At 44.7% G+C, this 14,729-nt stretch overlaps 2 long non-coding RNA genes across 3 annotated transcripts; one reads left to right on the top strand and one right to left on the bottom strand.

Annotated features, from left to right (window-relative positions):
• Window positions 1-6,685: 6,685 nt before the first annotated feature.
• LOC147344351 (uncharacterized) lies at window positions 6,686-10,888 on the bottom strand. The gene is made up of 2 exons (XR_015155571.1): window positions 10,765-10,888; window positions 6,686-7,604 (listed from the first exon to the last, which is right to left on the bottom strand). It is a non-coding gene; the product is annotated as an uncharacterized LOC147344351 (long non-coding RNA).
• A 641-nt stretch (window positions 10,889-11,529) lies between these two features.
• LOC147344350 (uncharacterized) lies at window positions 11,530-13,934 on the top strand. 2 transcript variants are annotated; one of them, XR_015155569.1, is made up of 3 exons: window positions 11,530-11,917; window positions 12,257-12,377; window positions 12,509-13,344. It is a non-coding gene; the product is annotated as an uncharacterized LOC147344350 (long non-coding RNA). The 2 variants fall into 2 exon arrangements; XR_015155570.1 differs by lacking the exon at window positions 11,530-11,917 and adding an exon at window positions 13,845-13,934 and having other exon boundaries at window positions 11,962-12,377; window positions 12,509-12,751.
• Window positions 13,935-14,729: the final 795 nt, after the last annotated feature.

Below are 14,729 nucleotides of genomic sequence, written 5' to 3'. Positions count from 1 at the left end.
TAACAATATTATAACTAATAATAGTAAAGGAGTAACTTGAATTTACTGAGCTCCTACCACACTTCAGTACTTTCCATACATGAAATCCTCACAACAGTATTTCCACGTATTTGTCATTATTACTCACATTTGCAGATGAAGACTGAGGCTCAGAGTCTAAGGAACTTTCCAACTTGCTAAAAAAAGCAGCAAAAGCCAGGATTCCAATCCCGGTGCACCTGACTTCAAAGTTCAGCCTCTTTCCACTTCCCCACTGCTTCTCTGAAAGAATGAGTCACTCTTGATTCAAAGGACAAAGACCCCATGCAAATATCCTTCAACAATTTGGTTACTCTGAGTTAAAATGCATGGAACTCAAAGGCAGATTGGGAAAATCAGCTGATGTTTAAGGGATGAGGAGGGAAAAAAACAGAACCCTGGGTGCAAAAAAAAAAAAAAAAAAGCTGTGGGAGGTACCCCACAGACCTGAGACCAGCCAGTCCTGTGCCTTTCTGTTCTCTCACCCACTCCCATCCTAGCACCCAACAGAGTGGGCCAGATTTTGCAATGACCCTTCCCCATCTTCAGACTTGCCTGGGGAGGGAACATTCTGCTCTCTGCAGGGCTGGGACTTCAGCTCCTGCCCCACTGGAAGTCAGCAACTGAAAGCCAGGCAGAGCCTGTTTCAAGTCCAAAGAGTGGCTGTGTGGCCTCCTCGGCATGTCTCCTAATTTCTCCGGGCCTCAGTTGTCTTGTCTGTGAGATGGGCTAATACCTGACTTGTGCACGTGTAAGATGCCCTCAGTTATAAAATGCTCCATGATCTTATGTACCACTGCAGAAAGATTTCTAAAAGTGTTGCCAGTTAAACTCTGAGTCAATACTGAGATGGCATGAACACTCAGACACATCCAAATTGTGGTGATACAAAAATATGCAATGGATGTTTGTTTTAGAATTGATGACAGAGGGCGATGGTCCCCACATCCAACTCTCAGCACAGTGCCTGGCGCGAAGCCATCATCCTGTGAATGGAAGCCAGATGGGGCTGCATTTGCTGTATTGTCTCTTGTTTATAGTGTCCCCGCCAGAACTCCCTCCACCCTCAGGGGTATCTCCCCAGTGCCCCGCCCCGGTGAGCACCCCTGGACACCTTCCTGCTTCACTCCCTGCTTCTCCCTCCCCGCTTCCTCTCCTCCCAGGAGCAGCTTCTCCCCAGGCAAGAACGTGGGCTCAAGTCCCTTCAGAAATGGAGAGGGAAAAAAAATACGATTTTAAAAGTTCTCGGGGAAGCTTTCTTTTTCTCTATTTTTGGTGAGCCTGTCAGACTCCTACCTGTTCTTTGAAAGTTAGAGCATTAGCTGGGTCGGCAGGGGAGCCCAGTGCACTGCAGAGCTTCTGCTCTTGGGCAAAACTTTTCTTCCTGCTGCGGCGAGACCGCAATCCTTGGTTCCGTCCCCTGCTCTCCTCCGCTGGCTCTCTGGATAGTGGGGCTGATTCCTGTCTTGAGAGGCATTCACAGTCTGCCTGAAGGGGCGGAAGTCAAGTTTGGCAGTTATCCAGCTTTTTGCAGCCCACAGAGCTGCAATTGAGGACCCACCAAGCCTATACTCTATCCTCGGGGCTTGCACAGGAGCTGGTCGTCCGTCCATTGGTCCATCACAAGCCCAACTCCTCCTGGCTTTGGTCTGTTGGCTTTGGACCCCTTGCTTCCCCTTGGCCAGAAATCAGGCAGGAGGGAGGGGCAGAGATCCGCAGGGATGCTCCTGCAAAGGAGGGACACCCACTCCCCACACAGGTGGGTGGACTCAGCTCAGTCTTGTCACCTGAGCTTTGCCAATAGCGTTCATCTGGGCCTTGCCCACACGTGCATCTCCCCTGTGGGTACCACGCACACCTCAGAGTCGGGAGATGCCCGCCTGCCTCTCTGAGAGCCTTTGGTTTCTTTCTCCTGAGACCACCGTGGGCAAGGGATTACCACATGTTGAGCTATGCTCCCCGTGTGTGGGTGGACAGAGACCCTTCCCTACTGCCCTGGAAACACTGTTCAAGAGACATGGAATGTTCTAGAGCCACATTAACAGCTCCCAAGCCATGAGGATCCCAGAGAGGGGAGTCCTAGTTGTCTTATTTAAAAACAAAAAAAAGAGCTGTATTTTTGCTTTTTGTTTGCCCACTGATGTTCCTTCTTTAGGAGACAAGGAGGAAGAAGTGGGTTTATACGAAAGAAGGCTGATGCCAAGTCCCCGAGCAGTTGAGGAACCCAGCAGGGCACTCAACACTCAGCTAGAGCAGCCAGCCTATGGTCCTGGAAGCAGGCCTGGCTGTGAAAGTGAAAGTTGCTCAGTTTTGTCCAACTCTTTGCGACCCCATGGACTATACAATTCATGGAATTCTCCAGGCCAGAACACAGGAGTGGGTAACCTTTCTTTTCTCCAGGGGAGCTTCCCAACCCAGGGATCGAACCCAGGTCTCCCACATTGCAGGCAGATTCCTTACCAGCTGAGCCACAAGGGAAGTCCTGCCAAGGGGGCTGGAAAGGCAAGAACTGGCTGACCTCAAATTCTGAAGACTGAGAAGGAGTCAATGGAGAAACGGTAGCTTAAATTAGAAGAGACTGAGATACAGAGAATGAACTTTTCCTTTTCTGTCACGTGGGTCTTAGCGTACAGGTCAAATTGCCTTCTTGTCTTTCTGAAATCCCCAAACCTCTGAAAACAGAAAGCCTCACCTTTTTCCCCTAAATTTTTGGCACAAAAACTCAGTGAGTGGTGAAGTCTGACCTGCACTAATAAGAAGTAATGTGTAACTTACTTATCCCACCAAAGGTGAAAATAGGCATGTGTTTGATCAAAGTGTGGTACTGCTGATCCTATGGGGGCATCATGGACTGTATACCGTATTATTCTTTTTCTAAAATCTGAGAGGAAAAGGCTTAATTTTGAACACAACAGACCCCGAGAATTTTTGGCTAAGGGCCTGAGGACCTGCAATATCTTCCGCAAAAGATTATTCTAGAAATCAAATAAGATAACACAGGTAAAGCACTTACCATAGAATTTGGCATCTAGTAGGAAGGTCACTGGCCCCTGGCCCCAAATGGTATCCCTAACATGTTTGGAGCTTGGACAGAAAGAGAGCTGGACATCCTTTTGAAAAGGGACATTTTCCCTGAGGGAGCAATAGGGACTTCCCTTAACACCAGGATCTCCCTTGATCCCCCAAATCATATTTCTCCCAGTGAATCAAGGTAACTACCCGACTAAGTCAGTTTCCAGAAAGAACATTGTATTATACATGGCTTTCTCCCCCAGCTGCTTTAAGTTGCAATACTCCCTGTTGGTTATGAAGTTGAAAAATACATTCACATCTGTCCTTGATCTGGTAAGTCAAGAACGTGAAAACTCAGAAACACAAAGACATTCTTCCACGCTCCTTCTAAAGGGGCAGTTTCCATCAAGAGTAAGAACTGTTTTACATATGTTTTTGATGCTGAAACTATAACATTTGACTTTCTTCTCCTGCCCCAAAGTGTTAACCAAATAAATAAGAATTAGATGATGTTTGCGTAAACTCCGATACATGACCTAAGATTCTTGTTTCTCTTCTGACTTCGGCATAAGGCTTAGCTACTTAATCCTTACACTTTAAAGCACATGTCCTACTTATTTACTTATTTTATCAAATCCATTTATGTGGCGAATAACCTCTTCAAATATACAAGCAAGGAGGTTGTTTTGTAGTCTTACCAGAGTGGAATGAACACTGGAGCTTTGTGGCTGTCTAGGGGTGGGGCCACTTCACTTATTATCTGGATCAATATAGGTTCTTTTCTGTCTTCATTGCCTTGGTCCCCTGACTTCTAGCCACTGGCCACCAAGGCGAATGGGCACTGGGTGACCAATGGACTTCACTTGTCTGAGACTGAAAGGTTTTCTAGGCATGGAACTTTCAGCTGTAAAACTGAACAAATTCTGGATAAACAGGGACCAAGTGGTTTCCTGGGTATGGGTGAGAGGATGGGTGTGTCAAAGTAAGCTACCTCTTCCACTGGCTTGGAATGCCTGTGCTGTCTTTATTTCTGAAGAGGTGCACGAACACCTGGTCACACAAGCAGGGGATGGAAGGCAATGGAAGCTTCAGGGTAAAAGGACTTTGGCAGAAAGCTACTGTGAGTTGTACAAGAGCAGGGCCCAGCCCAGTCTCATCCCAACAGATACCAGCCACGAGGGGCCATGGGATGGGACACATCTCTGGAGAGCTTGGTGAAGACCTGGGGTGTCACAGGGAGGAGAAGCCCACAGGACACACCTCTCCCACAATGCCAGGAGGGAACAGAAGTTCTCCCACCACAAACAAACAACAACAACAACAAAAACAAATGCAACAATGAATGATGACTCTGCCTCCCAGAGGAGGGCTGAAGAATGGGTAAGGAAAGTCCAGAACAAAATTGAGGTTACATTCTGAAAAGGCAAAAATTCATCCCAAAGAGTTCATCTCAGACTGTTTTGAATCACAGACACTAAGAATATCCAGTATGAGGTTTTTATTTCTTGGTGGTGAGAAAGATCTCTGTGCTAGATCAAGTTGACATTATTTAGAGGGGAAAGGTTACATTCTTGAGTCTTAGAGAATAAGTGTGGAAGCCCCTCCCCCACTGGCTTGATCATTATGACAACTTCTGTTACTTTTAAGATAAGGTCCAGATCTCTATCACAGATGCTGGATGACATCGTCCCTGCTTTGTCCCTTTCCAATCACATCTGGTACCTTCGCCTGCCCTCCTTCTGCATGCCCAGTGCACTGGCCTGCTTCCCATCCCCCACTCCCAGATTTCATCCTGTTTCAGGGCCTTTGCACCCCTCCTGATCCTTCTTCCTGAATACCTCCCTTACTTCTTTTCCTAGATCACTCTAATTTTCCTTCTTCATCCCACATTAAATGTCTTTTCCTTGGGGATGCAATTCATGACCTCTGAGATTAAGCATTTCTGCATCCCCAGGACCTGGCACAATGTGGAGCACAAAGTTGGTATAAGTTAAGAACTCCAATAGTTCATTCCTCCTTAGAAGGGATGAATAAACTGGCAAAAACTTCCTCAGAGTCAACTTTTTTTTTGAATTCTGGAAATTAATCAAAAGCATGAAACAATAAATAGAATTGTGGTTGGTTGTTTTGATCTGTCAAGCTTCCTGGAGGAGTATTGCCATTATCTTGCCTAACTCAGAACTCTCCCAGTGCTAAGATGGTTATCCAAAGGGCATTTGTGAAAGATATTTAAGGACACGTGCTAGTTCCTACTGGCTGGACAGTGTACAACAGCTGGGGCAAACAACACACTAACCAAAAATTGGAGAGAAAAAGCTGGAGGGTAAGATACTTTGAGAAATAAGGGCTTTGAAAAGCTCTGGCGTTTTCTTGAGCGTGTTGCAGGCCGCAGGCATACCAAGTGGTGGATGCATGCTCAGGAAAGAACCGAGAAGTCACTAAGGTCTTATAGTTGGCTGACCTTAAGTTGTTGCACAAATAGGAAGAAAAGGTTAAGGCAGAGTTGTCAGCTGCTTACCTGAGTGTTGAAGGCTTGCCCCAGTGGATATCAGAACTCATCTACAAAGACTGAGAGTTGTTTTGTTGTTCTAGACATCTGAAGACATCTCTTTCTACCCTCTGGCTGATTACTAAGCCAATGAAATAGAGACTTCAGTGATCACAGTTGACAAAGAATACAGACTTTACAAAATTAGTTAAGAAAAGTCATTAAACAATTACAACACGTAGAAATCCATAAACTGTGGGAAGGAAGATAATCTAATTTCCAGAATTGCCATGTTAAAATGTTCAATGTCCGGTTTTCAACAAAAAAAATTATGAGGCATGCAAAGAAACAAAATGTATGGTTCATGCACAGAAAGAAAAACAATCAATAGAAACTCCCTGGGAAAACCTAGATGTTTGGTTTACTAGACCAAGACTCCATATCAAATATTTTAAATATGTTAAGAAAGCTAAAGAAAATCATGAGAATGATGCATCACCAAATAGAGAATATCAATTAAGAGATAGAAATTATAAAAGGGAATCAAGTGGAAATTCTCAAGTTGAAAATTACAATATTAGAAATTAATAATTCACTTGTTTTAGTTGCTAAGACGTGTCCAACTCTTTGTGAACTCTTGGACTGTAGCCAGGCAGGCTCCTCTCTCCATGGGATCTCCCAGGCAAGAATACTGGAGTGGGCTACCATTTCCTTCTCCAGGGGATCTTCCTGATCCAGGAATCGAACCCACACTTCCTGCATTGGCAGGCAGGCTCTTTACTGCTGAGCCACCGGGGAAGTGAGTCATGTGTTATCATTGTGTTATATTTATATCAGAAGGATTCTGGAAGATGTGTGTGTGTGTCTTTATCTGATGGGCTAAAAAAAAAAAAAATTCACTAGGTGGGCTCACTAGCACAGTTAAGCAGACAGAAGAAAGAATCAGCAAATTTGAAAATGGATTAACTATCCAATATGAGGTGCAAAAAGAAAAAATAAGGAAGGAAAATTAACAGCCTAAGAGGACACGACTGAGTGACTGAACTGAACTGAAGAGACCTACAGGACACCATGAAGAATACCAACATATGTATAATGGGAGTTTCAGGAATGAAGAGAGAGAAAGGGAGGTATGTGGAATATTTGAAGAAATAACAAAACTCAAAATGTTGATGAAAACTTTAATCTACTCACCCAAGAAGCTCAATAAACTCCAAGAAGGATAAATATAAAAAAGATTCACACAGACATAAAGTAAAATCAAACTCTGTATAATTTAAGACCAAAAAAGCTTTCTTGAAAGTGGCAAAAGAGATGTGACTTGCCCTGTACAGTTCAGTTCAGTCGCTCAGTCGTGTCCAACTCTTTGCGACCCCATGAACCGCAGCACACCAGGCCTCCCTGTCCATCACCAACTCCCAGAGTTCACCCAAACCCACTTCCATTGATTTGGTGATGCCATCCAACCATCTCATCCTCTGTCATCCCCTTCTCCTCCTGCCCTCAATCCCTCCCAGCATCAGGGTCTTTTCAAATGAGTCAGCTCTTTACATCAGGTACCAAAGTATTGGAGTTTCAGCTTCAACATCAGTCCTTCCAATGAACACCCAGGACTGATCTCCTTTAGGATGGACTGGCTGGATCTCCTTGCAGTCCAAGGGACTCTCAAGAATCTTCTCCAACACCACAGTTCAAAAGTATCAATTCTTCAGTGCTCAGCTTTCTTTATAGTCCAACTCTCACATCCATACATGACTACTGGAAAAACCACAGCCTTGACTAGATGGACCTATGTTGACAAGTAATGTCTCTGCTTTTTAATATGCTGTCAGTGATCCTCAATTAGATTAATAGCTAATTTCTCTTCAGAAACCATGGAGGCCAGAAAGCAGTGGGATGACATATTCAAAATGTTGAAATGATAAAAACACCAACCAAGACTTCTATATCTTACAAAACTATTCTTCAAATATAAAGGAGAAATTAAGACATTCCCAGATGAACAAAAATGGAGAGAATTAGTAGCTGGTTGATCTTCCTTACAAGAAATGCTGAAGGGAGTCTTTCAGAAATAACTCAAATTCACCTAAAGAAATAAAGGACATTGTTAAAGGTAACTACATAGATAAATATTAAACACAGCATTAGTCTCTTTTTGGTTTGTTTCCTTTTTCCTATATGCTTTAAAAGACATCTTCCTAAAACAGTAATTATAAATCTAAGTTGATGGGCACACAAAGTATAAAGGTGTAATTTGTGACAATAACCACATGAAGAGGGGACAATCTTATAGGAGCAGTTTTTGAACACTATCAAAACTAAGTTGGTATTAATCTGAACTAGATTGTTATAAATTAAGATGTTAATTATAATATCCAGATCAACCACTAAGAAAATAAAAATATATGACAAAAGCAATAAGGGAATTAAAGTAGTACCCTATAAAATATCTATTTAACGCAAAAGAAAGTAGTAATGGTGAAATTGAAGCCAAAAAAAGGAAAAAAAGATATGACGTGTAGAAAAGCAAAATGAAATGAGTAAGCCCTTCCTTATAAGTAATTACATTAAAAGAAAATGAATTAAACTCTATTCAAATGGCAGGAATAGGTGGAATGGATTAAAAAGAACATGGTCCAACTATATACCATCTACAAGAGACTCACTGTAGGTGCTGCTGTGGTTTAAATTTCAAGGGGAAGACAGTGACTGAGGCTGCCTATTCAAGTCTCTTTCTGTCAAACAATATTCCTTCTTCTCTGACAACTTGGGAGAGTGGAATCCAGGGAAATTATTGATATTCTGCCAAAAGCCTAGAAACCACTTTCTGCTAGGCTAGATCAAAAATGAAAATAACACATAAATGGAAACTCTGAAGGTTACTCTCAGCCAGTTGATAGTGGGCAATGACTATATCACCTGCATCTTCTACTTTTAATACTTAATCATGTCCTTCAGTAATATCCATGGGCCATATGTGTGGCCTTTTAGTAGCAAAGAAGGGGCTGGTACTCTTATACATGTCCCAAGAGCATCTACCTTACAATGTGGCTTGAGAGGAGATTTGGGCCACCTGGTCTATATGAGGGTTTGAACTGAAATTTTATTCAACATTTTTTTTTTTAGCACCTATCATTATGCTAAGTTTTGAGGCTGCAGTGTGAATGAATCCACGTCGCCTGTCTCATGGAGCTTCTTTGTTAAGGTAGGGTGAAGGGATAGACAGTAAACAAGGAAACAAGAATATATGAGTCACATGGCAATGTATGCTTTGTAGACAAATCTCTTAAGGGAAGGGAGTGAGGCTGGGGGAGAGGAACTTGTCGCTACTTTATACAGGGTATTCAGGGACCCAGTAAGTACCTCTGAGTAGAGACTTGTGACACAAGTGAGTGGGAGCCACGGAGATATCTGGGGGGATATTGTTTCAGGTAGAGGGAAGAATGAGTGGGAAGGTCTTGGGGTAGGAGCTAGTCCTGTTTGAGGAATGACAGGAAAGCGGTGTGTATGGATCAGAGTGAGCAAGAGGTAGAGTGGTAGAAGGTGAGATCAATGAAGACCAGACCACAGAGAGTCTTGCAGACAAGTCTAAGATCATTAACTTGAACTTGTATCATGGTGTAGGTGGGGTCTCTTTCATGAGGGCTAGAAGATATTTGGGGTCTAGAAACAGGACCAGACTCAATGAACCTGGCTGCCACAAAATCATTTACCACCTGGACATGAAACCCCTTGGGTGCATGGAGGGTCTATCATAGACTAAGGCCGGGCAGGTCCTGGTCTATGTGCCAGATGCTCCAAAGAGAAAGAGCAGAGCAGCAGCTGGGCTACCCCAGATTCACCTGATTCCCTGCTGCTGCTGCTGCTAAGTTGCTTCAGTTGTGTCCGACTCTGTGAGACCCCACAGACGGCAGCCCACCAGGCTTCACCATCCCTGGGATTCTCCAAGCAAGAACACTGGAGTGGGTTGCCATTTCCTTCTCCAAAGCATAAAAGTGAAAAGTGAAAGTGAAGTCATTCAGTTGTGTCCGACTCCCAGCGACCCCATGGACTGCAGCCTACCAGGCTCCTCCGTCCATGGGATTTTCCAGGCAAGAGTACTGGAGTGGGGTGCCATTGCCTGATTCCCTGGTCATTCTGAAATCATGAGGAAGCAAGCCAATCTTGAGAGCAGATTCTAGAGTGAGCTGTCCACTGAAAACAAGCAACTCTCCCTCCCTGGTGTGTCTTCCTCCTGCTCCCATCTCCCTCCTTCCAGAAGGTTCCTTCTGGGTTTGTGTTGTCTCTGTGTGCCCATGTGTGGCACATATTATACAGCCTTCCTGACTCTGTTGAATGTTCCTGGTACAGCAGTATGAGAGAGAAGGCTGAAGACACATTCAAAGTCTTGGGGCACAGCTGCTGAGTCACTTAAAAACAAAACAAAACAGGCTTTTAACAAGCCTTTGTATCAGGGCATAGGTGGGGGCTCTTTCTTGAGGGCTAGAAGATATTTGGGGTCTAGAAAGAGGACCTCATTCAACTTCCACACTTGAAAGATTCCCATCACTTTGAATCAATCACCCTGAAATCCTAGTTCTCCCAGCATCCATCCAGATGAGTTAGTGACTGCCCTCTACTGATTCCACCATGGTCCACACAGGGTTAATTCAAATTTGCCTGTGTTTCCCTAACCGGTGAAAAGTTGGAAGCATTTCTGTTTTATTTCTGTTCCTCTACTTAATGGTTTTTCTAAGCCACTCATTTTTCAAGAAGTAATTCCTTTGTCCTTTAGGAAGGATAAAGTCGTTTTTTATCTCATTGTGTTTATCCCAAACCCTTATCACCAAGGGCTTTGTAAGTTATGCCTGCTATTCCTTAGCTTCCGGGTATAATTAGTGCCCATTGTAATCATACAACTGACCAATCATGGGCGCCCTCAAGGGGGCCAAGGCTAGAAGGGAGACTATTCATAAAATCATACTTAATATAGTCTTATCTTGCCAGGGAAAAAAAGCCATCTGTGTGGCATCCCACAACCCAGCACCATGCAGGTTCTCCAGTTCTCCTTGCAGTGACAACTCTCACCAAAGTGTGCAGCCAATGGGCTTAAAAAGAGTCACACACAGGAAGTGACCAGAATGCTTAGGGACTTTGTCAAAGGACAGTTGCCAGGGTGCTGTTAGTGGACAAATGCACCTCACAACTCAGAAAACAGGAAAGAATGAAAATAGAAAAGAAGAGGCAGGCTCCTCTGCATCACTCACCCATGCCAGCCTTGCATAAAGCTGGTTTCTCCCCCTCCTAAAGACTTTCCTTGAAACTGCTGCAAAAAAGCATTGCCAGGAAAGTTAATGAGTCCCACCCCATCCTCCTCTCCTATTCCCTCCCAAAGAAGCAAACAGGCTTATTTACATAGGTCAGCATCTGAAGGTAATTAAAAATGTAATCTTATATTTGCAGCAAGCTCTCTCATCTCTAGTAAATTCCCATTACCGAATCATACTAGGTGGCGTGGTGGTAAAGAATTTGCCTCCCCATGCAGGAGACACAAGAGATGTGGGTTTGATCCCTGGGTCAGGAAGACCCCTTGGAGTAGGAAATGGCAACCCACTCCAGTATTCTTGCCTGGAAAATCCATGGACAGAGGAGCCTGACAGCTTACAGTCCATGGGATTGCAAAGACTTGGACATCACTGAGCGAATGAGCACGCATGCAAATTATACTACTGCCCAACATCTGGAGTCGCACAGAGTCGGACACAACTGAATCGACTTAGCAGCAGCAGCACCAGCAGCCAACACTGGAGTGCACTTTAAGCTTCTTTTTTCCATCTTTTCACTCGGGTGATGGATTGAGATCCTCATTGCAATCTGCCCCCACTGGGTGGGTAGAAAAAGAGCCAATATCCCCCTTTTACAGATAGGAAAACTGTAGTAGAGAGGGATCCCATGACTCATCTAAGTTCAGTGAAGCCAGGTGTTCCTGTTTCGAGTGGAGTTATTTGGCCCATATTGGGAAGATGATAAGGAATGGTTTGTTCTGGTGCAGTGATTGCTTTGCTCAACTCAGTTTCCATGTGTGCTAACTTAGGCTCCAAAATGTTCCAAAAAAGAAAGGAAAATGCTACTGCAGAGGATTTTATGTAGAATTTTATGCTGAATTTTGGAGCTAGAAGTTGACTTAAAGCACATGGAGACCACTTCTCACATCATGGACAGGAATCTGTGCCCAGAGGGGGCCGTGTCAGCCAAGTGACTCGCAAGGAAGGGGCAGTTCCAGCCTGGGAGAGGGGCTCCCAACTGGTAGAAGACCGATCCAGCATCTTCTGACGGATTCAGAAATTACTTCCAAGTCTTTCTCCTATATTGCCTTTCTACTCATTGTCAGGGGTTAGCATTGTGGAAACAGGTGGTCCAGTGAGTTTTCGAGCTATTTGGGTTGTAAATGGAGTTCAGTATCGTAAAACCAAACGAACACTAGAAAGTGGCATAATGTAGTGAGCTGGGCACTCTACTCGGAAGAGACACATCTTTTCTGACTTAAGTTCTGTTAATAATTCACTTAGGGAAGGGGTTGGAGGTCTTGTTCCCCATCTGCCACTAACTGGCTGTCTGATTCCAATTTCTCTCCGTTTTCTCATCTGTGTAAGAGGGAAGGGATACATTGGATGAGTTGGTCAGGAAGGGCACTTCTGCCTTGAGAAAAATGTTGGTTTTAGGGCACATACGTAGTACTGTCTCTCCCCATCCTGCCAGGGGAAGATCATCTTGGAATTAGTGAATAAATTAGAAGGACATGTCTGATCTCAACTGGACCTCTGCAGGAACTTGCATTTCACTTACAGTGTACTTGTGTTCCAGGGGGTATCAAACCAAGGTGGGTGTGTATGAGAAGGCTTCAGTTCCACAGCTGTTTTTGTTCAAATGTAATGGTACTCGTTCTAATAGGATTTGATCTATACACGTGAACACTGAGCTTTCCTTAATAAACATCTTCTGTTCCCACAGTCCAGGGGCTCTTTCTTCCAGCAAATCCAGGACTGACTTATTGTGGAGATGACTGCCAGGTGACAACACTGGGACACCTTCAGAGGAGGGGGTCGGTGGTGACTCCAAACCTCACCAGGGATCCCGGCTTGCCACGGCCTCCACATCCAGTGACAACAGAAAAGGACGCGCACAGAAAGGAGTGGTCAGCGTTTTGCTGACTGCCCTTCCTTCTTCAAGCCCATTAGAGAAGTCCGACCGCAGGTCCGTAGAGAGGGCACCTCCACCGCTAATGCCCCGCCACTCAGGGAGCAGGACAGGGAGGCAGTGGGGAGGCCCCCCCTCTTCTTCCACCACCGGAGCCCAAAGCCATCCTCCATCATGCCTTCTTTTCCAGTCTGCATCTGCACATCAACCCCCATCCCTGGTCCCTGACACACAATACTGAATAAATATGCCTGGCCCGGGTCCATGTGGGAATTCTGGAGAGTTACGATTGTTATTTCCAGGAATGCACAGACACCAGCAAAAATTCATTTCCCAGACGCATGGCTATTTTGAGAACCAAATCTCCTGCTCTGTAGCAATCAAATTGGGGGCTTTTCAAGTCTTGCTTTACAATAGAAACCTGTTCTGCCTTCAGCTGCCTTTTACCTACAAGAATTCAATAAGAGAGAGAGAAGCCATTAGAGTTTCCTTCCCCATCTCCGCTTTGGCGCGACATATATTCCTGGCCAACTTTCTCGACTCTACATCTTAGTAAATTCTTCCTGACAATAGTTAGTGACAAGCATGTCAGAAGCAACAAACTCCGTCATCTATAGGGCTTATCAATAATTTAGTCTCTTCCCCCTCGTGAGAGCCTGTGTGTTTTGCAATAATGAAATATATGATTTTAAAAATAAATAATAGGCTGTTGTCAGCCCGATTGTAGCTGCAAGTTATGAATGTGATTGATTGATTGAACATTTGACTTCATCCGCTCGAGCAGGATCAAAGAGAGACTCTTCCACCCGCCTAAGGCCACTAGCAATTTATTTAGAGACTGTGTTCGTATCCCAGCAGGTAGCAATATCGGACTGAGGTACACAGAAAATCAGCTCTTTGAAATTTTTTCCAAGTCCGAGGGAAGCAACAAATGAGATTTTTTTTTTCTTAGTTCATTAAATCATTAACCACTTAATCACTAAAAGAAGACATGATAAGCATTCCCTTTAGCTGGGTTACCCAGGACAAAAAGAAATGAGGCTTTGCTGAGATCTAGTGTTGGAAGGTGGGCCCTTTTTACACAACGTGACAGTCTCTAATTTTTTATTTATATGGCGCTGTATTTTTTTTCTTCATCTTAACTAATCAGCATGGCAACAGCCACAATGACATCCAGAAGTGACAGGTGTCTGAATTGCAATGAGGTGTCTACACAGCTGCCAGCACGGGGACGGAAAAGACAAAGGTATGGAGGGGATGTTTGTAAAACAAATAACTGCAACTGCTAGCAGGTGGATGGAAAAGGGGGGAAAAAAGAAAAGAAAATGGGGCATAGGAAATTGCTGGAGGTGTGGAATGTGGCCCCTCACTTCAGCCAAGGAAGAGATCCTCCTGAGTTTGGGTACCCAGCTGGCAGGGAAAGGCTGTCCCTTCTTTCTCAAGGGGTCAACTCTTGGTCCCTCACACAACAACTTCCCTGATATTTTAAAACCCTGCAACCCAGAGCTCTCCCCACGAGCTGGGGAGCTGTGCAGCATTCCGATGAGCGGGGCTGGGGCTGGTAAAGGGCCTGTGTCTGGTCCTAAGCAGGGTGCCGGGAAGAAAGGAGACAGGATGTGAAGGCCCGAGGACATCCACCCACAGAGGGACAGGCCCATCTTAATAAGAACGGGTTGCGGTCTTCGTTGTTCTAGCAGGGGAATGGAAGAAAGGGAACAGGCTTTCCTTCCCGGCTCCCCTAGTCCTCTGCTGTCTGACCTCAGGCAAGGCAATTTAATAATCATCCAAGTGCTTTTGACTTCATAGGGCCTTTCATCCACGGATCTCAAAGCACTTCACAAATACCAATTCATTAACCTTCACAACCTGCCCTGGGGGACAGAGGGTGGGCACATTTCCCTTGTGGTGGGAACACGCAGCTGGAGGCATGGAGAAAAGCAGTTTTTCCTTCAAGGTCACTTGAAAGTTGACCAGGAAACTCCGGAGTGAGATCCAGAGCAGCTGGCATCAGCACCCAATACTACGGATGCTGGAG

The sequence above is a fragment of the Bos grunniens genome, chromosome 26, assembly GCF_055505025.1.
Source record: "Bos grunniens cultivar Pamir isolate PY7600 chromosome 26, Bosgru_T2T1.0, whole genome shotgun sequence".
NCBI lineage: Eukaryota > Metazoa > Chordata > Mammalia > Artiodactyla > Bovidae > Bos > Bos grunniens.
This window is presented reverse-complemented; position numbering and strand designations above follow the sequence as displayed.